The sequence below is a fragment of the Ochotona princeps genome, chromosome 25 (genome assembly GCF_030435755.1).
Source record: "Ochotona princeps isolate mOchPri1 chromosome 25, mOchPri1.hap1, whole genome shotgun sequence".
Classification (NCBI taxonomy): Eukaryota; Metazoa; Chordata; class Mammalia; order Lagomorpha; family Ochotonidae; genus Ochotona; species Ochotona princeps.
Window position 1 is genome coordinate 13882372 of NC_080856.1, and position 25930 is coordinate 13908301.

The following is a 25930-nucleotide window of genomic DNA, read 5'->3' on the forward strand; positions in this document are numbered from 1 at the left end:
CTTCCCACAGGGTTGCCAGTCCAAGTCCTGGCTGCTCCATTTGCAATCCAGGTTTCTAGGAAAGCAGCGGAAGATGTCCCAAGTGCTTGGGCCTCTGCCTCTGCACCTGCATGAGAGATCTGGAAGGAGCTCCTGGCTTTGGACAAGCCCAGCACTGGCCATTGCAGCCAACTGGGGAGTAAATCAGCAGAAGAAAGGTCTCTCTCTTTCTTTCTTTCTTTCTTTCTTTCTTTCTTTCTTTCTTTCTTTCTTTCTTTCTTTCTTTCTTTCTTTCTTTCTTTATTTTAAAGACTGCACTGACTCAGAGCATCTGGCCAAAGACAGAGTCTTTTTTTTTTTTTTTTAAGATTGATTTATTTTTATTGGAAAGGCAGAGATACAGAGAGGACGAGGGACAGAGAGGAAGATCTTCCGTCGCATGGTTCACTCCCCAAGCGGCTGCAATGGCTGGAGATGAGCCAATCGGAAACCAGGAGCTTCTGCCAGGTCTCCCACGCAGGTGCGGGGTCACAAAGCTTTGGCCATCCTCAACTGCTTTCCCAGGCCACAAGCAGGGAGCTGGATGTGAAGTGGAACTGCCGGGATTAGAACTGGCACCCATATGGGATCCTAGTGCATTCAAGGCAAGGACTAACCACTACGCTATCACACCGGGCCCTCTCTCTCTTTCACTCTCTGTTGTAGTTCTTTCAAATAAAATAAATATTTTAAACAAAAAGAGGGAGAGAGAGAGAAATAAAGAAAGAAAGCTGCTTTGTAGCAGCTCATCACAAGCCACTTACAAACTCCTGTTTTCCGCAGGCTTGAAGGGTGATCCCCCTGACCTGGACCAGCTGTAGCCAGGCCCCAAGTCCAAGGAGATGTGCAAGACACCGTGGCAGAGCCCTTCATTCCCACAGTTAGTCTCTAAAGTGATTTACTTCTATGACCATCATTTTGTTAATCAAAAATAATGATGTTGGCCTGAATACATTATTCTTGAGATGAGAAAAGTCCAGCAGAATGATTATTTGGCTTAAGACATTAAATTGATAGATGAGTCTTCACTCAACCTGAAATCCATGGATTTGTTCAAATCTTAAATGGCAAGAATGAATAAATCCAGGTTAGCTGTTTCCACTCCACTTCTTTCCAAGCTTTCTCATCACAGCTTGCCCTGCTTTACAGAACAAGCACTGATAACCAAGACACAGAAAACAGGAGGAATCTAGTAAAGAAAAAATATATTTACATATATACACTCTTTTCCTGAAGGATGGCTCTGATAGGCAGGGCTTCCTGCAGTCTTCTTGGGCTCTGGTGTGTGCTAAGCACCTGGGTTGCTGTGTATACAGTGAAGGTCATCGGCTGATAACTGCGCTACTGGCCTCTTCTCCTGTGTTCTCTTCTCTCCTCTTTCCTCCTCCTCATCAATTTGGTAGCTCTGTATACTCCCACCCTAGCCACATTTCAGCATATCTGTGTCTCAGGAATTATTTTCTGGCAACTCTGGGCTGTATTAGCCACCTATTTATTTTTTAATTATTCACTATGGAAAATTCAAACATGCAAAAAATGGGGAAAAGTATGGAAACTCCCTCATTGCCTAGATTTCATAATTATCTGCTTTGTCCCCTTATGATCACAGTTACATCATCTATTCCTTTTTCTTCCATCTCCCCACCCCTTTCCTTGATGTGTTTTAAGGCAAACTGGACAGAGTATGTCACTTATCATCAGCATACTTCAAGATGTTGATCCAAAACATATAGACATTTTCTTACACAAATTTATTAGTTACACAGTCTTATACAAATGCCATTACTTACTTTTGATTGGAGGGGCTCATTCATTTATAGATTTATTTACTTATTTGAAAGGTGGTGGGAGTAAGAGAGAGAGAGAGACAGAGAGAGAGATTGAAACAGCTGGGGTTGAGCTAGGCTGAAGCCAGGAGCCAGGAACTCCATACAGGTATGCCACATGCCGGGCTAGAACTCAAGTATTTACACCATGATTCTCTGCATCCCAAGAGACCTTAACTAAACCCAATATCACAATATCTGCCATGTTGTTGTTATCCAGTTTAAGGAAATAGAAATATTTCTTTAGTATTGTCTACTTGCTAGTCTAAGGCCAAACATCCATGATTCTCTCACAAGTTTTGATAGAGTTGTGATGTTTGAATCAGGTTCCAACATGTTCCACTATTTCATCCAGAGCTTCTGGCCCCTTCTCTACTCTTATTTTTTCCCTGTCATTAGCTTACTGCAGAGATCACAGCAATTGTCTTACAGAGAATCCCACATTCTAGATTTACCTGTTTTCTTCTTTGCGGTGTTATTTAAGTAATTTTCATGTTTACCTAAGTGGGAAATCTATTGTTTTCTTTTAGATTTCTGAGACTCTTATTTATTTGCTTTGTATGCGCTTGAAAGAGAGAGAGAGAGAGAGAGAGAGAGAGAGAGAGAGAGAGAGAGAGAGAGAGGGAGAGAGAGAGAGAGAGAGAGAAAGAGAAAGAGAAAGGAAATAAAAGCTCCCATCCTTTGGTCTTTGGTTAATTTCCTCAATGCCATGGTGTGTGGTATGGAGACCTAGGAATTCAATACTGATCTCCTACATGGATGATAGAACCCAGCTACTTGAGTCATCACCTGCTGCCTCCGAGATTACGCATTAGCAGGAAGATGGAATAGGAAGCCAGAGTGGGGAATCAAACCCAGGCATAATGAAATGTGACACAATGTCTTAATCATGTCTTTATATGTATAAACATTATGTTTAATTTGAGAAGCAAATCTTACAGAGAGGAGAGAAAAGATCCCCCTTTCCGCTGGTTTTCTGCCCAAACAGCTGCAATGTCCAGAGCTGTGCTGATCCAAAGCTGGGAGCCAGAAGCCTCCCCCAGGGCTCCCATGTGGGTTCAGGGTCCCAAGGACTTGGGCCATTCTCCGCTGCCCTTCCAGGCCACAAGCAGAGAGCTGGATCAGGAGTTGAGCAGTTGTGTCATGATCTAGTGCCCAGATGGGATGCTTGCGCCACAGGGTGGAAAAATTAGCCCATTGCACCACTTCATTGGTCCTTTAATCGTGTCTTAATTGCTAGGTCAAATGCTCACAGTGGAAGTTGGTTATAAGACTTGATTAGATTTTGTTTTTTAGTTTTTGGCAAGAACACTTCATAGATATGCTGGGTGCCTCAAATGGAGTTAGAGTGGGATGTACACAGTGTCTGAAATGCCACGGATAGCAATAATTGGATTATTAGGCTTGGTACCCACAGTCTAATCTCCATGGTAAAATTCCTCATCAGTCACTCATTAATGATTTCACCCATTAATGATTACTGCCTGAATTATTTATTACATGAAAGATTGCTAAATCATTATTTTCCAATTCTATTATTACTTTCACATTTATTATAAAATAACTACTTGGTTTTCTAAATACAGTTTTAAAAGGCAGCACAAGCCTTATTTTTTTATTAACAATTCAAAATTCCTAATTTATTCACTTTTTTTTTATTAGTTGCCTTGTGCTGTCACTTGAGTAATAGGGACTCAACTACTTAAGCCACTGACTGTTGCCCTCCTGGGTATGCATTAGCAGACAGCTGGAGAAGCAAGTGGAGCTGGGGCTCAAACTCTGATTTGAAACATGGGTTTCCTAAAGGGAGACCAAACCATTGGCTTACCCTGTGATAATTCCAGAATAAGAAAATGGTGGTACTGCACAAAGCATTCTTTTTTTGGTCTTTCTTTTTTCTTGGTCTTTCCTTTTTGCAGCATTTTTTAAAATGCATGATTTTTTTTTCTTTATTTAGTGTCACATAATTTTATTCATTATTCTTTGATGCTTGAATTGTCCCAACTTTGGCCAAAGAAAACTTTGGCATTGGTTTTTGTGTCACTTAAAAAATTTAAGTGCTATAAGTTAATTCTTTGCTTTCTGGCACAAAATATCCATTATTAACTTTTATAGATCTTGCCTGAAATCTGAAATCAGACATTTCCTGGTTAACCTTGTGTGTTCAGTTGGAATTTGTATTTAAGACCCCAAGATGGAGATGACCATTTGATTTATAGTAGAAGTGAAAATCTATACAAGCCCAGCTGTAGGCAACTGCCTGCATTATATTGTACCTAGGCAAGTGTTACACTGCTGGGAGGGATTCTAGTTTTGGTTAATGCCAAATTTGTTTTAACTATACCAGTGTGCAAGCATAATTGACTATTCTTTGAAGGTATGTGGGAGGCAGACACCATTACACTGGCAGATGGGGTCTGGAGACCTGTGCCCAAGTGTGTAGGTCCCAGGCAGGTGGGCAGAGCCCCAGGGCAGCATGACACTACTAGAGGACTGGGTTTGAGTATCTGTGTGCTCATGGGCATGGAGGGCTGTGGGTTACTCAGGGAAGAGAATCTGGGGATGTGTGGGAGAGGACTGCTGAGGGAGAATGTAGACAGGTGAGGATTGACTTCTGAGGGGCTGAGACCAGATGGTATAATGGAGGCAAACCAGAGGACATTTCAGGACCAAACTAATACACCTGCCCACATGGAAGACCTGACCTGGGCTTTTTGATAAGAATCACCATCTACTGGCACTCACGAAAGCCATGGTTGGGGTCTTGCCTGGCAGGGATCAACCACAATACCTGCCAGTAAATGTTGGGACAGGGTGTGGGTCATGTCAACCTGGGCCATGACACTAGCCTTCATGTGAGAGAATCAGTTCTGGGAGCAGATTCTGTGGGGAATTCATGGGCTCACCTTTGTAGACTACCATACCAGTTGTATCCCTTGATGGCTGGGAATGGTGATGGGCCAAGCTAGGCATGACCATGGAAATGACCAACACTCATGGGTGCTGGGATTGTGCTCAGGCTGGGATGGTTTGGGTTGCAGCACCTGCAGGAACATCCAAGAATTAGGTGTGGGGTGGGGCAGACTGCAACATCTACCAGCTCACACACAGGCTGACACTGGAGACCTAGAGGTCTTGGAATTAAGTCCTTAAGCACAGAAAAGAGCTGACTTGGGGCTGGCGGGGTGCAGACTAATCCTCTGTCCTGTGGCACTGGCGTCCCATGTAGATGCTGGTTCATTTCCCGGTTGCTCCATTTCTGATCCAGTTCTCTGTTTATGCCCTGTGAAGCCAGCAGAGGATGGTCCAAGTCCTTGAGACTCTGCACCCACCTGGGAGACCAGAAAGAAGCTCCTAGCTACCGGCTTCAGATCACTTCAGCTCATGGCTGTTAGGGGAAAACCAGTAGATGGGAGACCTCCCTTTACCTCTTTATCTCTTTAATATCTTCCTCTCAAAAATATTTTTTAAAAGAGGTAACTTTTCTAATTATTTAAGTGACAAATAAGAAAAATGATCACATACTCCTTTCGCTGGGGAACAATTTTGCGTTCTTATAGAGATCCTTGGAGTTTTAGTTATCAGGGCATTTAACCTGAAGGCTTTGGAATTGCTACCAAAAACTCAGTCTTGGTCCCTCGTGCAAATCAAAATAAGAAGGACAAAATTTTGGAGTGAAGAGAACAGTTTAATCTTTGATGCATGAAAGCATAACATACTTCCATGCCTCAAAGACTGATCCTCTCTGCTGGAAGGGGTGGGTGTTTGGGAGCTTAGGAAGGGGTCACAAGAAGTGGGTGCTGGTCTCCTATGTCAGGGTCAAGGCTTTATTGTAGCTAGAAGAATGATAATGCATTCCTCTTCTGTCCTGGTGGTCCTGGGGTAAGGTTGGATCCAGCCTGGCCAGGTGATGCTGCCTTGGAAAAGGAGTTAAGACAAGAAGCAAGGCAATTTGTACCTTAGGACATGAGGAAAACACAGAGAGCTGTAAGGTGGAAAGACAGAATTCTGAAAGGTATGATTCAAGACCAGTTAAAAACAGGGCGGGGGGTTATTTTGTGGGCTCACTAATTCTAGACTCCACGTTCTTGGTATATGGCAACCACAAGCTAAGAATTTGTAGTGTTGAAGACAGAAGCTTTAATCGGAAAGTCGAGTTTCTCCCAAGGAAGCCACCTGTTCTGATATACTCCTTGAGGTTTGCCTAGAGGCAGCAAAAAGGAACAGCTGGTGAGCAGTGATGCCAGTGAGGTGTCCCGCAGTGTTCAACATGGGTAATGCTGAAGACACATTTCCCTAGTTTAAAGCAAATATCGCTGATAGAGTGACCGCTGTTGTTGGATTCGCGGTAGATCCAGGCCGGGTTTTGGGACTGACTGAAGCGGTGTTCCCGAAGCCAGTTTTCCACTGGTGGCGGGGCTCCACGCCGTTGCTCGCGCCCTGAGGAAAAAAAGGTGCGGGTAGGGGCGGGACCTGCCGCCGGCGAAGGGCGGGACTCCAAGGCTGCCGCTCACATGCTGAGAGGCTTGGGCGGGGCTTGCCGCCGGAGAAGGGCAGAGCTCCACGCTGTCGCTCGCGCGCTGAGGGATTCGGGGCGGGGCTTGCCGCCGGCGAAGGGCGGGGCGCGCGGGGCCTGCCTCAGACCTGAGCGGCGCAGCGGGTGCGGAGGGGGAGTGCTCTGAGGCGGGTGGGGAGCTGTGAATCTGGGTGGGGTCCTGGCGGGCTAGAGGCGAGGCACCCACACCTCGGGGGTCATTTGGGCCTGGGACCCTCCGCAGGGGTTGGGTTCCGGCAGGGTGGGCGTTGCGGGAAGTCGGGAGGCTGCTGGGCCGCCCGCTTGGGTGCGTGCTCGTGTTTATCTGAGGCCCGCACGCCGGCTCCGGGCGCTCCGCCTCCCCGTCCTCTTCCTGGTTAACTTGGGTGGGAAACAGGCCCCTGTAGGCAGTGATCTTGGTCCCCGCACCGACTGGCAGCTCCCGGCCCAGCTGGCGCTCCTAGAGCGTGTCCTGAGGGCGTCCCCACAGAAGGGCACCAGCCCTGGCCGTGAGAGAAGGCGCTTGGTGGGGTCACGCTGCAGTCTGGCAGCCAGTGTTGTTGGGCCGGTGGTGGGAGGAGCCCCAGGTTTTGAACTAGATTTTAAAGCACGTGTCTGTTTTTGTCATTTTTTTTTTAACCTTTAGGGTTTTGGCCAAATTGGGCGAGGGCACAAAATAACCACTTACCCCTTCTCACCGAGGAAGAGCGGGAGAAAGGGTAAGTAAGGAATAAGCAAGGGTGGAAGGAGCCAGGGAGAGAACCTCACCACAGCCCCTGGGCGACTGGGCCTCCAGCTCCCCTGGCTGGGGAGACCGGCCTTCAAAGCTCCAAGAACTCAGCTGTGGCTTAGAGAATCTGTAGGGCTGGCTGGGATTGGCAACATGGTTGGCTGGCTGTGCCCTTCACCTCTAACTCCGTGGTGAATCCTGCTTAGGTTCTGTGGCTAAACCCTGAGAGAGTATGGTACTAAAAAACACGGTCTTGCTATATGGTTAACTGAATCTAACCACAAATTTTTTTCTTTTTCATTTGAAAAGAAAACCCCTGAAAATACCCCCTTTGGGACCTAAAAGTTATCCTGAGTGTTATTCTTTAGACAAGTTTACTGAAAAAGGTGTTCTGTGTGCAACCGGGTTTTGAGGCTGGGCCTTTTTTCCTTGCCTCCCAGTAGCCCCCTCCCAGGCACTCTGTTCACCTCTGGGAAGTTGTACAGGGCTCTCTGCAAGTTTGCTCTGATTTTCAGTGTGGTCCTGCCACTTGTGCAAAGTAGTACTTTCACGTCCCTTGTAGGGTGGACATGAACACAGCCCCCATCAGTGTTGCAGACACCCAGTGCCTTCCCTGCGTCACATGGAAATCCACGGGTTGAACCAAAAATGCAGATTAGCAGGCTGGCAGTTGTGGCGTGGCGAGTAAAGCTGCTACCTGTGACACCAACATCTTGTATAGGCTTTGGATTGTGTCCTGGCTGCTCCACTTCCAGCCCTGCTTCCTGCTAATCTGGGGAAGCAGCAGGAGGTGGACCAAGTGCTTGGACCCCCTGCTACTAGCATGGGAGAGACCCAAAAGTTCCTGGCATCAGCCTGGCAAAGCTCTGGCTGTTGTGGTCATTTTGGAAGTGATGAAAGTGGATGGAAGATTTTCTCCCTGTCTCCTAGTCTCCCTCTCTTTCTACCTCTCCAACTCTCTCTCACTCTTCTCTTACTCACTCAAAATAAATAATTAAATCCTTAAGAAAAAGATTCAGGTTGGTTACAGACGAGGATGGAAAAGAACCTAGTACCTCATATTCTTGGATACTTACATGGGACACCTAGATTGCTTTAAGATGGTCATGACATTGCCGGCCTGGTCCTGAATCTGTCTTCTTGTGTTCAAGTGGGAAGTGACCATGTAATTAATAACTACTAGGAAGTGGGAGGTAATTGACAATAGGCTCATATATTGATTTAATTGACTTTTTATTCTTATTTATTTTTAAAGATTAATTTTATTTTAGATTTTATTGTAAAGGCAGATTTACTGAGAGGAGAAATAGAAAGATCTTCCATCCAGTGGTTCACTCCCTAAATGGCTAGATCAGCTGGAAATAAGCTGATCCGAAGCCAGGAGAATTTTTTGAATCTCCCATGCAGATGCAGGGTCCCAAAGCTTTGGGCTGTCTTCCACTGCTTTCCCAGGCCACAAGCAGGGAAGTGCTCGCAAGGGGAGGATTAGCCAATTGAACCATCACACCGGAATGAACGTTTAATTGTTTCTTGACTACCGAAGTGCTGAGAACTTTGTTAAAAGGATGGTGGTGATGATGAGACTGTTGGAGATGGCCATCTTGAGGTAGGCCTTTTGTAAGTTTTCTTTGGATCTTCTGAAAGATCAAGTGTTAATGTCTAAGAATTCCCTGTACTACTATTTTTCAGAGATAAATTTATTTGAAAAGCAGAGTGATATATCTATATCTATATCTATATCTATATCTATATCTATATCTATATCTATATATCTATATATATTCCATTTGCTGGTTCACTCCCCAAGTGGCTATACCTGCCAGTGTTGGAGCTGGACAAGCTGGGAACCAGAAAGTCCGTGCTGGTCTCCTTGAGCCCAGGTACTTGGGCCATATTCCACTGATTTCACTGGTGTATTAGCAGGCAGCTGGCTAGGAAGTAGAGCAGCCAGGACTCAAGCCAGTGCTCTGTTGTAGGATGCAGTGCCAATGCCAGCTAAATGAATGGTGTGACAATACTGACCCTTATGCTGCTGATCTTTATGGTTTGCAAGTCTATATATTGTGGGAGAAGTGTTATGTGTCTGGCTTTTTAATTCCTTCAGTAGTAAATTTTCAGGGATAACCAATTTGCAACATGTGTTTTGAAATGGATAGTGTTATCATTTTCCAGTGTAATAAATGTGTTTAACAATTAGATAAGGATAAGTTTTTTAAAGATTTATTTATTTTTATTGGAAAGGTGGATATACAGAGAGGAGGAGAGACAGAGAGGAAGATCTTCCATCCAATGGCTCACTCCCCAAGCGGCCGCAATGGCTGAAGCTGAGCCAATCTGAAGCCAGGAGCCAGGTCTCCCACGCAGGTGCAGGGTCCCAAGGCTTTGGACCATCCTCGACTGCTTTCCCAGGCCACAGGCAGGGAGCTGGATGGGAAACGGGGCTGCCGGGATTAGAACCAGCACCCATTTGGGATGCTGGTGCATGAAAGGCGAGGACTTTAACCACTATTGTATCACGCCGGGCCTGACAAGGATAATTTTTTAAATTGTCCCTTAAGAACCTCATAATAGAAAAACATGGATTATACTAAGGGTGATACATCTAAGAAAATATGTAATGTAACAAACCTTGAATCTGTGTAGGTTTCTATATGCTTACATCATTTGTTAAAGTGAAAAAAATTCTATTGTCATTTTTTTGATTTATGGATTACATAAGATCAAAACAAGGTTACTTAGAATTAAGTCCTACAAGGCTAGGAAGGGCAAAAGTAGGTAGCCTAGGGGTTGAGCCCACTGTGAGATGTGTCTCCTACATCCTAATACTACCATAATAATACCATAATAATATGGTATTTTTGTTATATGCACACATGCTAAATATGCAAGTACATGTTGAATATGCTTATAGCTTTGGTGTACATGTGAAACACTATCAGATATACTTCAGACAGTTTGTGGAAACATTTAAAAATCTGTTTATTTTGGTGCAAAAAATTGGAATTTAATGCACAGTTTGTTTCATAGTACTTATTTCCACAAACGTTTTGAAGAATCCTTGTATATGAATGTTACTATTATTTGTAAGATTGTACAAGTCTTTTTCTCCCTTCCATTTTTTTCTCTGTTTCCCAGTACTTCTGTGAAATCCTCTTGTGGAGGTGAAGTGCCTTTCATGGCTTTTTAGACATGACCATGAATCCTGACTCAGAAATGCTTTGATTAGCTGTATCATTTTGTACCGGTTCAAGCTTCTTTGCTTGTTGATTTCCCATCTGTCAAAATAGAGCATTGAGCATATAAAAAACAGCATGCAAAAAACAGTGCTTGGCAGCTTGAAACTAACCTTCCTGTCTCCCCTCTCTTTCTCTGGTCACCCACTGCTCTTAGGTGTTAAACCTCCCACTGCATTTGATTGCAGAATTTCAGGAACGAGGACTGACACCTGGTGTGGCTCAGTTTCCCTCATTGGAATACTGCCTACAGAGTGTCAGCCTGAAAACTATGGGGGAAGATGTCTAGAATGTGTTTTTAAAGCTCTGACACTGTTCCCAAAGTGAGAAAGACACACTACTGCATTTAGCTGAGTGCTTAAACTTAGGATTTCTATTTCAGAACTGACTTTGGTTTATAAGAATTACAATAAAAATGCTGATGCTTCATGTCCAAACTGTCATGATTTTTGCGAAGTCGTAGGTTTAATACCCAGCTAAGCTGTGTATTTAGGGTAGCTAATAACTGCTCTGGAGGCTGAGAAAGGCAAGTCCACAGACATCTGATTTCACACTAGACATCTGGTTTCAGGAGTACATTTTGTCGGTAGATTAAAGCAAGTGAGCACACACACAGTCATCCCATTTGACCTAAAATATTTCATTGAACCCCATCTATTCCATTTGATAAAGCATAGCAATTTTTTTGGTAGCTGTTAGATTAAGATTTCCTGGACTATAAAAGTTTACACCTTTCGTCCATGTAAAAATCATGTAATTTAATTTTTGTTTTTCTCTTTGTCTTTTTTTTTTGGCGAACATTGATTCCAAGAGATCAGTCATTGTAATGATGCTGATACATACACTCTTACATGGTTCTGTATTGGAAATATGTTTATGGTTCATTTTTGAAATGTCATTTGGTTTTTGCTGCAGGACAGATTATAAATACATTTTTGCATTCCAGTTTTGAAATTTCATCCAGAAAAGGCTTTTCTGTGTTACTTGTTTTAAAAGATTGTTTTATTGCAAGGCAAACTGATAGAGATAGAGGGCAAGACAAAGATGGAGCAAGAGAACTTACAGCCACTGGTTCATTTCCCAAATGCTGCAACAACTGGGCTGGGCCAGGCTAACGCCAGGGTCTCCCGTTAGATAGGAGGGACTCAGGTGCTTGGGTCATCATCTGCTGCCTTCCCAGGCACAGTAGCAGACGCTGGGATGGGAAATTCAGTCACTTGAAACTAGAACCCTGGTAAGGGATGCAGGCACCCAAGTGGTGGTGTCACAATGCCCATTCCTGCAAACATTTTTTTTTCTTAAAGTAGAGATTTGTTTCTATTGGTAATCATATTTTTATATTTCAGGATAATTTTTTTTAATGATGAAAAGGTGTATTTTTAGAATCAGCCAGACTCTGTTTGGAGGATCCTAGATTTGTTGGTGACAGGCAAAGCATCACAATCAAGTACATGCCTCTTCTCTTCACGAGGCCTGCCGAGGGTGTCAGCTGCAGCCACATCAGTGTCATGGTGTGTCTGCACAGCCTGTCTGATCTGGTGCTTGTTGGCCTTGGCATCCCCAGAGAACACTGGGTGTTTTGTACTCGTCCTTCTTCATGGCAGACTCAGTGGCAGGGGTATTCTGCTAATGGCATAGTGGTGAAGCTTGCGGCTCTGGGGTATGTGTTTCAAGTATATGTGAGGTGCCTGTGCTCCCTCTGGAGATGTGAGATGTCTTGGGCTATCAGAACATTGGTGATGTATGTGCAGATCTTTTGTGTGTGTGCGTGTGTGTGTGTGTGTGTGTGTGTGTGGCTGCAGACACCTTTTAGCATTGCCTCTTTGGCTTCCAAAGTCTTCACTTTGACAGGGAAGAATTTCCTTCTTTTCCTTGGGCACCATTTGAAAAGAGTCTTAGAAGTGTGTCCACCATTCTAGTGTCAGACAGAATATTTTTATTTTCTGCAGATCTCGTGTTTTGTCTGTTCTTGACTTGCTTCCTCCTAACTCCTGGCAACCTCTGATCTTTGTATGTCTTCCTAGTTTGGCCCTTTGAAAGATGTTTTAGAGTGGGATTCAGACAGTTTTCACCTTTTGTTTTGTTTTTACCTCAAGTTTTAGTTTGCCTTATACAACTTGTCCTAATGTTGTAATATTTTCCAGGATTTTTATTTTTTAATAATTGTTTTTGAAAGAGTTTTATTCATGTAAAATTCAAATGCTGAATAAATAGTTTTGTTAAATATTTTTTAGCATTATTAGTAAGCCTATTTTGAGGCACTTTTTAAACAGATTGCCTTCTGTGTTTTTGAGTTTTACTGTTTTGCAAATGTAAGTCCTGTTGTGAACACATTAGAAGACTAATTGTTTGAGACCTTGATGGTGTGTATGATGCATGCTGGTAATACCCGAAATATTTGATTAAATGTTTTATGTGAAAACTTAAAAAAATTAAATATCAATCTCCAGTTATTAAAGTGGTGCTATATAGTGGGAAAAAATATGATATTGGGTCATGAAGATGTTTATTCTGGTTCTAGCCCTGCCACTTGCTAGGTGAATACAAACAAGCAACTTTTTGTCTTTCAAATTTATTTTTCTCATGGGAAAATGGAGATAGCATGTACTTTATCAGTTATTTTTGAGAAACTTATTAGGTATTTATGAGACTCCTACGTGAATTTTAACTTATAAAGAAGTATAAAAAGTTTTCTGGTTAGTGAGTCAGACTTGGCTATTTATCATCAGCTTTTAAATTTTTAAAAAATTGCAAGCAAGTAATAAGGGAAAATAATGGCTTGGGGCTACGAGATAATAGTACTGAAAAGATGGTTATTTAGCTATATATAGGAAAAAAGGGATTTCATTAAAGAGAGTTTTATTTGTTTTATTTGAAAGGCAGGAAGACACACACAGATATATGGATGAGGTGAGATCTGCCTGCTGGTGCCCTGTGCAAATGCCTAGACCAGCTGAAGTTGAACAAGGTTAAAGCTGGGAACCTGGCACTTGGAGTTGGCAGGGACACAACCTTGTGAGCTGTCTGCACTGCTGGTCAGGAGGCACACTGGCAGGAAGCTGAAAGTAGGAGCTGAATTTTGTCTCAGGCCCAGGCATTCTGCTACAGGATGCTGGCATCACAAGCAGCGTCTTAATCAGTAGTCCCAATGTCCACCCCAGGTGCTACACATTTTACTGACTAGGTGAGAGAATTGCCTTCTGTTTTTTATGAGTCCTACTATTTCTCAAATGATTAAGCCAGCTTGTGTCTTGTTGTGAAAGGTATACACTTAGGAATATTCTGCTTGTGTGCTTGGCTCTTAATCATATTTATTACCTAGTTGTCAGCTTGAGGTGTTCGTCCTCTTTCCAGAAGCTTGAATTATATTGCTACCTTCTGTGCGGAGTCAGAGGCACATTATTTCCCATTTACAGAAAGAAAAGGCTGGATTCTGAGCTCTTATGACCAATCTTTCTGTGATTGAAGTCATGAGGGCAAGGCAGAAAGAGTCTGGGGAGGAGAATAGAAATAGCTTTGTGAAGGTGAGTGCCCAAGGCAGGGGTGATATATTAGATACAATTGTAGCTTCACTTGAAATGTCTCTGTGCCTTAAACTGCTTAGAGAAGGATTGGGCAGCAACATAATCATGAATTAAGAGTAGAGAAAACTTCATGTCTGTAAGTTTAAGCATTCTCAAGTGTTTACTTCAAGGTAAGGGTGTAATTATCCTTTCCTGTCAGTTTTGTTGCCATCTTTATTATGTTTTAATTTCATTTGGGGGGAGTATTTATACTAATTTAAAGTTGCTTTCTTCTACCACCTTCCAAATGCATCGTATGTCCAAAGAATAATGGACATCTGTGACAAAAGATGTTAAGAATGACTACATAGTCTTCTGGTTGATGTGGATGATCAGAAAAGGAACTGCAAACAAGAAAGAGTCAGAGTGGTTAGGTGTGAGCTGATTAATGGTATTGATCATGAGAAGGAGAAACAAGTCTTCTTGAGAAGTGTGCAGTTGATCAGCTTTCCGGGTTTTAAATGTGTGTGTTTGGATAGCGGCCACATACAATGTCAGCTTAGAGAAATGAACTGGATGACAACGTAGGTTCTAGAGCCACCCCACGGCTGGGCTGTCACCACCCTGCTGAATGTGGGAAATTCAGTGACCTCAGAATTTCATAATAGCTGCCTGGACATTTCCTTCCAGATCTTGAAAGTAGGGTGAAAAGAAAAAAAGAGGCAGGATAGGGGGGAGGTATAAAAACAATTGACATGAAATAGAGAAATAAGAATGAAATTTAGTGAGTGGCGTAAATTTAAGGTTCATGTTGTCTGTCTTGGATTTTATGATGATAAAAGAGTGGGGAGAGTTTATTTTGATTTTGTTTTACTAAGGAATTTCATCTATAACCTGGTCTGATTGTCTAAGGTTGATAAGAAACTAATTATTCCAAGCCTTTGGGTAAAGAAGTAGAGCTGCATATTACTTCTCAGCAGTATTCCATGTTGATTTATTGAATAAGTTAAGAGTTTATTTTACATTGGAATCAGTTTGAAATTGCTTGTTAAGATTTCAGTGAGTATCTTTCAAAAATTTCTTTCTGACCATCTTACTCTCCTGCTTAAAGTGGATCTCATGTGGCTTCCAGTTAACCTTAGGTTAAAGTAAAAACTTTCTTAAATTGGTCTGGTGGAGCCTGCCTTACCAGGCCCTTCTTACTCTCCAGCATGTTCTCTTTATCACTCCAGCAAGATCACTCTTTACTCTAGTTAGGCTAATTAACAAGCAGTTCATTTTTGTTTCTTGGTCTTTGTTTTTATTTTTTAATCTAGGGCATAGCATCTCACTTTCCAGGTGAAGCTTGAAGGTTTAGAGGTCTCTGCCCTGTCTCTTCACTATGTGTTTCCATTAGCACAAGATTCACTGGATTAACTTGCTGATTTATCTTTGTATAGTGTATCCCTTCATTAAGCAACTGTTGGATTAAAGTGATCTTGCGTGATTTGGGAGAGAAGGAAGGGATAGATTTGAACAGACCTGTGAAGGATGGAAAGACATTTAAGCAAAAAGAAAGTACCTCTGTCTTTAATTTAGACTCAGTGAGTAAACCTGTTAGCTTGGTTAAGAGGGTTCTGTGACATAAAGTTGAGGGTAGATTATAAATGTCCTAAATATTAGACCCAGTAGTTTATAAGTAATGTACACTTTAGTAGTTGTCTGTAAGCATTGGGGAAGAAGTAATTGAAGGAATTTGGAAGGATTTTTGACTAGGAACCCATATGAAAAACTATGCTTTAGAAAGATGAATCTGATAAGTGTGTAGGATCATTTGGAAGGAATGATGAAAAGCAGATCAATTGGGAAACTATAATTTCTTGACAAAGTAGTGAGGATTTTCACTGTAGTGATTATGGGAATAGAAAGTCAAGCTGCTTGGAGACCAATAAAGGACAGAGTGCTAACCATAATTATATAAAAGTTGTTCTATATTACTAGAGAATTAAAAAAAATCACACTGTATTAAAATGCAAAAACACAATGTAGGGAAAACTTTTGTAACTCATGAAATAAGAAAGAGGATGATTTCATAAATATTTTAAGGACACTACTACTCAGTGATAAAAAGATAATTGGATAGGAAAATAGAAAAGATACTGAAGAATATGAAGAGTTTAAGAGAAACACCAAGTAAAATTTCAGAGAGGCTGGCATTGTGGTACAATGTGTTACATTGCTACTTAGAATGCTGAATATTGAAGCATTGGTTCCAGTCCTGGCTGCTTCACTTTTGATAGCTTTCTGAAAAGGGAAAACAGTGGATGATGGCCCAAGGGCTTGGTTCCCTGCCAACCACATGGGAGACTCAGAAAGCGTTTTGGGCTCCTGTTTTCACCATGACGCAGCCCAGCCATGGGCTCTTCGGGAATGAACCAGCGGAAGATCTCTCTCTCTTTCTCTGTAATTATGCCTGTTATATCTATATATCTATATATCTATATATCTATATATCTATATATCTATATATCTATATATCTATATATCTATGTATCTATATATATCTCTATATCTATGTATCTATATATCTATATCTATATAAACTTTAGTGTGATATGTTTTTCTAACCTTCTTTGTAAAGAAGCAAATTTTAAAAATACATAGCATTATTTAGAATGTAAGGAATGAGGCAGTGCCATCGTTGCTAATGAGAATATGAGTTTATGCTGTATGGAGACCAATTTGGAAGTATCAAAACTTAAAAAACATATCCATACTATTTGATTCTCCTATTAGAATCTCATGGGATATTATTGGAAGAAGTTGGAAACAACTTAAATGTTCATCCTTAGTGAACTACATCAGTATATTATAGTTCATGTGGTAGAAAATTTAGTAGTTTTTAATAAGACAGGGCCTGGCATTGTGGTGTAGTGCTTTAAGTCATTGAAGAATGGGTCTGGGTGCTGGCTGCTCTGCTTCTGATGCATCTCCCTGCCAGAATTCCTGGAAAAATAGCAGTCAATGGCCCAGTACCTAGGTCCTTGCACTAGGTTCCCACCTTGGAATGAGTTTCTGGCTTCTGGTTTAGTTGGCCTGGCCCAGCTTTGGTTGTAGCAGGCATTTGGGGGAGTAAATTAACATGGAAAGTCTCTCTCACTCTGCCATCTGAATAAATACTTAAATAAAAAAATCAAAAATAACAGGGCAGTTATGTTATATGTTAAAATGTAGTAATCTCTAAAATGTATTACTAACTCAAAATGGTAAGATGCAGAGTAATGGGTATTGGCAAGTTATTGTCTTAGGATCTTTATTTTCTTGTAAATGTGTAAATTTTTCTAGAGGAGATTATAGGAAAATGAGAAATGCCTCTCGTCTTGAAAGTTGGTAGCCAGAGAGCAGGGATAGGAAGGAGTTTTATTTTCCATTGTTTCTGTATTTATGTGGCCAACACAGAAATTTAGAATAGAAAAATGAGTTAAAAAAACCCTCATGGTTCATATATGATAAGTGGTTATCAAGGGCATATAAAACCTGCATCTGAAACACACCCAAAATTGGGTAAAGGGCTTGGACAGACATTTCTGGAATGGTCAGGAAGCACATGAAAAGATGTTCTACACCGGTAATCTCCAGAGAAATGACATAAAAATCTCTTGGAGAAATTCTGTTTGATGTTCTGGAAGATGACTGCTGTGGAGCCTGTTGTCGAAAGCTAGGGATGGAGCTGACTAACTAGACCTGACTGTCGTCTCTTTGGCTGTTTTGGTAGTGTAAAACACATCGTCCTTTTTTCTATTACTCTCTTTCAGAGAAAGAGAGAGAATTGCTGAGTATGCATTCTTGGGTGTGTGCAAGCATGACTTTAGGATGTAGATATCTGTTTTTGCTGTTAGAACTTATCCTGCCTCTTCCAGGCTTAACAAAGAGGATTGTGTTTTTTGTTGATCTCTGCTTGAGTTGATCTCACTTTTTTTTTTTTTTTTGGAGTGTGTATTAATCCACTTTTTAGTACTTTAACTAAAATTATATGAGGCAAATGTCTTGGGTAAAGAAAAGATTTATTTCAGATTGGAGTCTAGAGATTATGATTTAGGATGGGGTGGCTCTGTGGGCCAGCATCTGCGGAGGCATAGATACATGGTGAACTGGGGAGAAAAGATGAATTCAAAATATTAGAACCTCTTGCCAAAGTGGCATGCCCTCCAACCACACCCACCTCTCAGACTCCATTAGATCAAGTTTCTGCCTTTAATCCATTAGCCACTAAGATATCATAAGTTTGAAACATCTGCTGTGAGTTTAAAGGAGACAAGTTCTGTGCAACCCCATAATAGTATGGATCACTCTATGAAAGCCTTTAACCCTCTTGTGTCTTACCTAATGGATTCTGCCCGTTTTATTCTTAGGATAGCCAATAATATTTCTTTCACCATAAAAAAACCAGACAGCAGATTGTATTTTTATTTGTGGTAATTATGAATCTTCCTGCTCCAACTGCTTTTATTTTGCAGTCCACTGTAAGCTTGTGTCCTATGGAGACTTCAAAAACTTCATGGAAAAATTTAGAAGAGAGGTTTTGGGGCTGGTGCTGTGGTGCAGCAAGTTAAGCTACCACCTGCACAGCCTGCATTGCATTCCATAGGGGCGTGAGTTCATGTTGTAGTTACTCCTTGCTAATGTACCTGGGACAGCAGGGGAAGCTGGCCCAAGTCCTTGGCTCCTAGCACCCATATGGGAGACCTGGACGATGCTCCTGGCTCCCGTCTGTTCCAGCTTGGACTGTTGGAGCCATTTAGGAAGTCAACCAGCAAATTGAAGATCTCTTTCCTTTTCTCTCTGTATCTGTACCTTTCGAGTCAATAAACAAATCTTAAAAACAGTAGGTTTTAATGCAAAATATTTTGAAATCCCATGCATAGGTTTTTTTATAATGTTTATTTGCACAAACTTTTGAAGACCCCCTTATATGCATGGATACTACACTTTTTTGTATCAAAATAAGCTTACCTGTTAATCCAATTTTCCATGAACATTTTCCAAGTCCTCTTGTATTCATCTTGTCAGAGTCCATCTTAGATTTCCCCCAGTCCACAGGACATGTCTCCTGCAATAAGAGCTATAGACATGGCATTTCAAATATTTTCTCTAAATAAATCTTCACATACAAGTTTGTTGAGCCTTATTGATTTTCTGTGCTTCAGGTGAGATTTCTAGTTTAAGTTTCTTTGTTGTTTTACTGTTTTGTCTTCATGCCATAACCTTGCTCTTTGCCTCTTTGCATTGAAGAAATATGAACTGAATTCACAGGGTTGATAGGAATCATACTCAATGTTAAAGGTAAAGTTTGTCCTTCAGCCAGGTGTTAAAAATCACTTGGTTTGTTTCTTTGATCTCCTCTTCTTCCTAGTTCTCAGACATTAAAGCCAACAGATGTGTCTGTCTACATCATTTACTAAAGGGGAGTGGGGTGAAGTCTTAGTTTATCTTACTGATTTGTCTTTCTTGTTAGAAGAGGTATAGGAAAAAGGTAAGAGAATATATTTTCTGTCCAACTTCTGGAAAATCTTAAAATAGTTAAATGTGAAAGATGTTCTCAAGGATTACTATTTAATTATGGAACAAATAGTTTTACAAGTCATTTATTCATTGGAGAGACAGAGTAGCAAGGGCAAGAAGGGTGGGAGGGAAGGAGAGGAAAAGCAAGAGCAAGTGATTCCCGTCCACTGTTTAATTCCTCAGTTGTCCGAGGGTTGTGTGCCTGTCCCAATCCACATCTTGACCAATATGCCCCATAAAATTAAAAAAAAAAAATTTTTTTCTTGAAGGTGGATGGTTTATTTACAAATACTTGGAGAAAGTTTTGAGTTTTATTAGCATATTTGTATCTTCTGCTTTTAGCAAATATATGATTGAATCAGAAGATATGAATTCTAGATATTTGCTCTCATACAAAATCTAATTTTATGGTAATATTATAGAGTAACTGGGTTTTAATCTTTGTTACAATATTTTTTACTGGAGAGTTGGGTTGGCTAGAAAACTTGCTATAGGATACCTTGAGATTAGCATTTTGTTTGTAAAATGTTTTCTTGCTTCACTTTAAAACCAGTGTGACAGAATCACCTTCCTTTTACTTTCCAAATGGCCACAACAACCAGAACTGGGCTAGACTGAAGCCAGGAGCCCAGAACTCTGCGTGTCCCATGGGGTGACACAGCCCCAAGCATTTGAATCATCATCCTCTGCTTCTTAGCATATTAGCAGCAAGCTGGATCGAAAGTGGAGGAGCCAGAACTCTGATATGGGATGCTAGCTAGTATCCTGAAAGAATGTTTAACCCACTGGGCCACAATGCCCACTCCTGATGCCTTGATATTAATTAAGGATGATCTTACTGCCTTGCAGACAGTACATTTTATCCCTCCCCACTTTTTGTTTGTTCTCAAGTAAGGTAATATGGATGATTCAACTGGGAATTTGTTAATACTTGTAGGTCCTACCAACTGCAGAAGATGACTGGGTTCAGGTGGTAGTGATGGTTACATCTGCTTTGTATTGGAAAACTTGAACATTTTAGTCCAGCTATAAATATTTAGTGCCTAATGTAACTACTGCAGAAAAAGCAATAGTTTAAATGTAATTGCTGTTTGAGTTAAAAAATGTTGTTGATTTTGAAGCACTTTGTTCTGTATTTGCTGAAAGCATTACACATGAAGATTATGCTTTAAACACTAGAAAATGTTTTTCTAATATTAACTAAATGATTGTGAAAAATGTTATACTTGGAAGGTCATGCAGATTTCCTGGCATTTCCAGTTTTACATTTTGTACATACATTTGAATTGATTTAGCTCACACTTGAGTGTGGAATGGAAATTGCAAAAGGGCACATGTTTTGGAATGCACATTTGTCCGGGTTTTATTTTGTTTCAGTGATAGAATTGTTGATTCTGAGGCAACTGGGAGATTGAAAAGCCTTTCGTACGCCATTAGTCCAAAGATAATTCTAATTATATTTTCCTTTTAATTGATTTTGCAGATAAACTAAGTACTTTCTTTTTCCTCAAATGTGATTTGTGCATTGACCTCTTACACAGTGAATGGAACTGTCAAATACTGCTGGGAGTGGTCAGTAACTGGGAGGCAGCACGGCCTGTGCAGACCACAGGGAATGATCTGGATTCAGCTGTGTTGTTTGTTGTCTGTGCAAACTGCAGGAAGAGTGCTTAAACACTCTTGAGCAAATGCTTGTATTTTTTACAATGGGGATGCAAGAAAGGATGAACACCAGGTTAAAGTGAGGTAATTAGATTAATAAAATTGTATACTTTCATTATATTTATTAAGATCTATTTTTATTGGAAAGACAGATTTCAAGAGAGGAGAGACAGCAATATCTTCCATCGGCTGGTTCACTTCCCTAATGGCCACAACATCCTGGAGCTGAGCCATTATAAAGCCAGGAACTTCTTCCAGGTCTTCCGCACGGGCCATCCTCTGCTGCCTTCCCAGGCCATAAGCACAGAGCTGGATGGGAACTGGAGCAGCCAGGACAGGAACCGGTGCTCATATGGGATGCCAGCTTGGAGGTGAGCCAATACACTGGCCCCTAAATTTTACTATTTCTAATACATTTTTATTAAAATAGTAGAAATTCTTCACGAGACACACTTTTATTTCCAGTTTCACCATAAAATTATGAAGTTTTTCAATGCTTCAGAGTTTGTAGATTTGGTTGTACTCTGTGGAATACAAATTGAACAAATTTTTTTTGTGATTGGATAAATCACTTTATTTTAAAAGAAATGAAAGGAAAACTCCCTGTATCACTAGTCAGTTGTTTTAACTGTTTTCTGTGAACTGATTACTCTTGAAATTAGCAGCCCAAATGCAGCAAAGAAAATAGTAACCTTTGAACTATTTTCTGGAGTGTTTTCTTCTCTGCATCTCGTTTATAAGGCTACCCTTTCTTTTGCAGTTTTAGTACACCTGCTTTAGTCTACTTATTTAGTTTTGAAATCTTCATTTTATTTTCAAGGCAGAGACAGAGATCTTCCCTTGAACTGGCTCACTGCCTAACTGCCTAACTGCCCTCAGCAGCAGGGCGTTGGGTTAACTCAAGCCAGGAGGATGGACCTCAGTCTGTATCACTTGTGTGGATGGCAGGGGCCCAACTCCCTGTCCATCACGCAGTGCCTCTTAGGATGTGCATCAGCAGGAAGCCGGATGGACGAGAAGCAGAGTGGCCAAACTTGATCCTAGCTCTCCAGCACAGGATTCAGGTGTCCCAAGCAGTGGCTCCCTCTGCTGAATACCTGCCCTGCCACTTTTCTTTTGAATTACTTGGATAGCAAATTCACTGGCCAGGGAAAGGTGTTCGGGTGATATGCATAGCCTCTTGCATAACAAAGCCATATTAAGTTTTAGAAAAACTTGATTGTTCAAAATTGATAGATATTAATTTAAATTGCTTCAAATTTCTATATGGTTCATATATTTTTATCTAGCTCATATATTCACCAAAACTTATCAAAATTGTTACTGGATTTTCTTTCTAAGCCATTAACCCTAACAGCCACTGTGACACTAATATCATTTGATGTTGAGACAATAAAAATAGGTTTCTTCCAAAATGGGAATGATCAGGGGATTGTTCTCAGGGCTACTGAGCTGCTGATGAGATGAAAACAACCTTTTTGGTGTGTAATGTGAACATCATTTAGCTTTATTTATTATTACTTGGTGGTTATTTGCAGATAGAGTCCTCCTTATGTTTGCTACTGACAGCAGGAATGATACTGAAAGCTGCCTCAGGTGTGCCTGTCCCATTCTTCCAGCCAACCATTCAACATGTGTCTTTTGAATGAACTTGGGCATGCAAAGCAAAGAATCAGAAAAGAGATTTGAGTGTCCTAATTAGAAGTAATGTAATTAGGGCCCAGTGCACTAACCTAGTGGCTAAAATCCTCACCTTGCATGCGCCAAGATCCCATATGGAAACTGGTTTGTATCCCGGCAGCTCCACTTTCCATCCAGCTCCCTGCTACTGGCCTAGGAAAGCAGTTGAGGACAGCCCAAGGCTTTGGGACCCTGCACCTGCAAGGGAGACCTGGAAGAAACTCTGGGCTCCTGGCTTCGGATTGGCTCAGCTCCAGCCATTGCGGCCACTTGGGGAGTGAACCATGCGACGGAAGATCTTCCTCTCGTCTCTCCTGTGTGTGTGTCTCCTATGTGTGCTCACTTGCTTTAATCAGTGAGGCCAGCCCTGATGAGCACCTTGCAACTCAAACCTCTGTGTGGTTCAGAAGAGGCCAAATTAGGTTCCAGTGCTAAACTGGGACCACCCTCATCACGACCATCTGTGCAAATAAAACTCTCTTCATCTGAATCTTCACGGAAAACACAAAGGCTGGAGTTCTTCCAGCTCGCTCAGCAAAGACCAACTGAGCACCAAAGCACAAGCGAAGAACAAAGCACTGGGATAAAGATGCAAGTCACAAAAGGCACTTCGGTTTCCACCTCACTCTCATGGGCCTCACTCTAGGGACTGGTGGCTCTCACGGGACACAGACAGCCCCACAAGAAAGAACCAGCCATATGAGCAGAGCACTGCGGGACTGAATCCCTCAGACGCACGATGTTCCAACAACTGCAGCACCTGCTGCTTTCCGACAGAAATCTAAATTCCTGAGCCAGTCCACAGCCGCTACACTTTCATGATGCTACAGAATAACCAAGAATTATTATGATACTACATTTTTGTATTATGATATTCTAGAATAACTAAGAATATCATAAAATACTATGATGCTACAGAATAACTAAGAATAATGTACTTTAAACTGTACAGAGGAGGCTCAAAGAGGCTCTCTTGCCTGCTGTTGCACAGGAGTAATCAGATCTGGAGCCAAGTCTTAGGCTGCAGGCTCACTTTTGTCAGTAAACAACACCAACTCTCAATTTAATTAAGTTATAACACAGGAATCCTCAAAAAGCTCACAACACTGCAATTTATAGAAACCTGTACATACATGGGTCTTCAAAATTGTTTCCACCAAAATAAACTTATCTTTTAGCTCCATTATTCCACTGCAATGTTTAAAGTCCATTCATACTATAAATGTATGTGACCAGATGTCTGACAGTAACTTGCAAGGCTTCCCACAATACAAATATTCATATATTCATATATTCATGTGTTCTTAAGCAATATACAAGGTGTCCTGTGGTACTTTGCAGTTTTTAAATACTGTACTTTAAAAAAGTCCGTATATTAAGGGCCCACCACAGTAGCCTAGTACTTAAAATCCTCGCCTTGCATGCGCCAAGATCCCATATGGGTGCCAGTTCTAATCCTGGCAGCCCCGCTTCCCATCCAGCTTTCTGCTTGTGGCCTAGGGAAGCAGTCAAGCACAGCCCAAAGCCTTGGGACCCTGCACCCGCATGGGAGACCTGGAAGAGGCTCCGGTTCCTGGCTCCTGGCTTCAGATCGACTCAGCTCCAGCTGTTGCGCTTGCTTTTGGATGGAATCATTGGACAGAAGAGCCTACTCTCTGTATAATTGACTTCCCAATAATAAATAAATCTTTAAAAAGTGATGCAATTGTGTTGTGTGTAGGTGAGAAGTGTCATTGTGCATGGGTGTTGTGGTGGTGAGGGTGGCACACACCATAGCAGAGAGGTTTTTAAAATAGTTTGGGAAAGGAGTTGTCTTGGTGTGAGATGGGACAGCCTGATGTTAACTCATGGAGTCAGACATTTTGGGTGAAGAACCTCAGAGATAGTAGATTCAGATACATAAAATGACTGTCTACTGTAGGTATAGCTAGGACCTGACTTTTCTTTCTTTCTTTCTTTCTTTCTTTCTTTCTTTCTTTCTTTCTTTCTTTCTTTCTTTCTTTCTTTCTTTCTTTCTTTCTTTCTTTCTTTCTTTCTTCTCTCTCTCTCTCTCTCTCTCTCTCTCTCTCTCTCTCTCTCTTTCTTTCTTTCTTTCTTTCTTTCTTGTTAGATGTCTTTATTTTTATTGGAAAGGCAGATTTTCAGAGAAAGAGACACACAGAGAAAGAGCTTCCATTGACTGGTTCACTCCCCAAATGGCCACAAGAGCTGCATCTGAGTCGCTCTGAACCCAGGAGCCAGGAGCTTCTTCCGGGTCTTCCATGTGGATAAAGGGTCCCAAGGCCTTGGGCCGTCCTCCACTGCTTTCCCAGGCCACAAGCAGGGTGCTGCATGGGGAGTGGGGCAACCTGGACATAAGTATTTTCTTAGTTGGCCCTAAATAGTAGAAAAAGAATATCCCCAGAATGGAGTGGGTACTTGGTTCTTTGGGAGTGTTGCCTGCATGTGGAGGTATGATACTATCACATGGACTTCATGCCTCTCACAGCCCTGTTTTGGCCATTCCCCTTGCTGGCATTTTAGGGAATGCAGTGTCTGATATAATATAAACCATATTTATAATTAAAAATAAACAATCAAGATAACATTTGCTTAGTTCCTGTCAATACCTGGGAGCATTCTAGAAACTAGGATATAGAAAGGAATGAAGCATGGCATGGTTCTGGTGCTTTAAGGGCGATCTAGTTGTTGAGAATGAATATAACCTAGAACATGGTAGCTAATAAGACTGGGTGGCCACCAAGAGTGTGGCTAGTGAGAGTCAGCCGAGTTCTGAGGCAGAGGAGGACCCATGGTGCGTTGGAATGCTCACTAAGGTTTCCAGAAGAGATGACAGACTGTTTGCTTCTCACCTTACCCTGAGGGTGCCTGATGTGCTGGTGGAAGTGGGAATGATGGGCCCGGGGATCTGGTCATTGTGAGCTTTGCATGTTCACGTCTAAGCAGCCTGTCCTTGTGCTAATGGAAATGGGGACTTTGTGAAGAATTTTTCTGAGCAGGTAGAAGTTAGGATGTTTTGTGTCTTTCAAGAGAGGGCAATTTCTCTGAATACCATGAAAACTGTGGGAGCAGATGTTTGTGTGGAGCAGTCAATTTACATAGTAGGATCAGAGAAGAAAGAACACTGAATGGTTTTTCTTCTCGTAACACCCTCGGGATTGCTGCTCTCTTCTATAAAATGTATCCTTCTTTATTTTGCTTTG

The 25930-nt window shown here is 41.6% G+C and overlaps 1 protein-coding gene across 1 annotated transcript in view; it reads left to right on the forward strand.

Annotated features, from left to right (window-relative positions):
* The first annotated feature begins 6436 nt into the window (after nucleotides 1-6436).
* The window catches only part of IMMP2L (inner mitochondrial membrane peptidase subunit 2), a 761903-nt gene continuing 742409 nt past the window's right edge, over nucleotides 6437-25930 (forward strand). The window contains exons 1-2 of the mRNA XM_004592451.4: nucleotides 6437-6504; nucleotides 7025-7097. The gene's annotated coding sequence lies outside the window, so the exon portion shown is untranslated. The remainder of the gene's footprint in view (nucleotides 6505-7024; nucleotides 7098-25930) is intronic.